This window comes from Cucurbita pepo, chromosome LG06, assembly GCF_002806865.2.
Source record: "Cucurbita pepo subsp. pepo cultivar mu-cu-16 chromosome LG06, ASM280686v2, whole genome shotgun sequence".
Classification (NCBI taxonomy): domain Eukaryota; kingdom Viridiplantae; phylum Streptophyta; class Magnoliopsida; order Cucurbitales; family Cucurbitaceae; genus Cucurbita; species Cucurbita pepo.
The window spans coordinates 7,382,259-7,384,228 of record NC_036643.1 but is presented as its reverse complement, the minus strand read 5'-3'; the positions used below and the strand labels follow the sequence as shown (position 1 = coordinate 7,384,228).

At 34.1% G+C, this 1,970-nt stretch overlaps 1 non-coding gene across 1 annotated transcript; it reads left to right on the top strand.

Moving 5' to 3' along the window:
- The first annotated feature begins 543 nt into the window (after positions 1–543).
- On the top strand, positions 544–616 carry TRNAA-UGC. Its single transcript has one exon. It is a non-coding gene; the product is annotated as a tRNA-Ala (tRNA).
- The last annotated feature ends 1,354 nt before the right edge of the window (positions 617–1,970 follow it).

Here is a 1,970-nt window from a genome sequence, read left to right as displayed (position 1 = left end):
ATACATTTCAAGTGACACAGTCTGAACCTATGCAATGGTTTCATGCGTTCCAAATGACATAGTCTAAACTCACATCTAGGTTTAATACAAAGTTTCATAGAACTTGGAGGTCATCTAGATCATGAACCATAGGTAAATTTCCTTATGTGCATTATGGTCATTTTACACTGTTAATTGGTTTAGCGAATTTATCTTATCCAATGACCATCANTGAATTAATCTTATCCAATGACCATCAAATGTCATATAAACTTCTAACATGTCGTATTATGCTCGTATTAAACATTCATAGGCAGCAGAGTTCATTTAATGGGTTATTTTAATGTTACTTAAATCCTGAGAAATTTGATAGGTTCGGAGCCTTAAATCACGATTCTAGGTATTTTTCTTTCACATTCCTTTAATTCATACTTGGTTTAAGGTTTATACAAAGATCCAAGAAAATTCTAAAANGATCCAAGAAAAATTCTAAAAGTACTTCTTAAAAGAGTCCAAAATGGTTTCTTACCTCATCATGAACGTTTGAGACATTTATTTTATGAAGGGGGTGTAGCTCATATGGTAGAGCGCTCGCTTTGCATGCGAGAGGCACGGGGTTCAATTCCCTGCACCTCCATTGTATATTTGTTTTAAGATTCTAGCCTATCACACTTGACTTGTGAGTTCTTATCATGATCTATCATTAAAACTTGGATTATGACTCAACCTTAGTTGTCCTTGTGATCTAAGGGTCTTGGTACTATTGTTCTCGGTTCTTATCTTTCGAATTTAGATCTTGATTCTTTTCCTACTTCTTGTCCTTGTGATCTAAGGGTCTTGGTACTATTGTTTTGGGTTCTTATCTATCGAATTTGGATATTGATTCTTTTTCTACTTCTGGATTGTTTTCATGTTCTAAAAACACTCCATGTGGTATTTATGGTATAATTATGAACTTGACATTCTGTGTCCAAGACTTTATACGTTCGAAGCAACACAATATTAACTTATGTCCAAGGCTTCATACATTTCAAGTGACACAGTCTAAACCTATGTAATGGTTTCATGCGTTCCAAACGACGTAGTCTAAACTCGCATCTAGGTTTAATATAAAGTTTCATAGAATTTGGAGGTCATCTATANCTCATGGTTCTTGGTATTTTTCTTTCACATCCATTTAATTCATACTCGGTTTAAGGTTTATACAAAAATCCAAATAAATTCTAAAAGTACTTCTTAAGAAGAGTCCAAAATGTCTTCTTACCTCATCATGAACATTCGGGGTTTTTATTCTATAAGGGGTGTATAGCTCATATGGTAGAGCGCTCGCTTCGCATGCAATTCCTTGCACCTCTCTCGCATTCAATTCCTTGCACCTCCACCTGCACCTCCATTGTATTTGTTTCAAGATTCTAGCCTATCACACCATAGCATTTGGAGGTTTTGTTTAGCTAATTAACCTTATCAATGACTACAATTCGGCACTCGAATATAGATTTAATTAAAAAGTTTCATAGCATTTGGAGGTCATCTAGATCATGAACTAAAGTTAAATTTACTCATGTGGTAATACACCGTTACTTGGTTTAGCTAATTAATCTTATCTAATGACTACCAAATATCATATAAACTCTTAGCATGTCATATTACGCTCAGTAGTTAGTGGGTTATTTTAATGTTACTTAAATCATGAGCAATTTAATCGCTTGGTGTTTTTCTTTCACATGCCTTTAATTCATACTTGGTTTAAGTTTAATACAAAGATCCAAGCACATTCTAAAAGTACTTCTTAAGAAGAGTCCAAAATGGCTTCTTACCTCGTCATGAACGTTTGGGACCTTTATTTTACAAAGGGGGTGTAGCTCATATGGTAGAACGCTCACTTTGCATGCAAGAGGCACGAGTTTTTAATTCCCAGCACCTCCATTGTATTTGTTTTAAGATTCTAGCCTATCACACTATTTCTTTTTTTTTTTTTTTTTTTTTTTTTT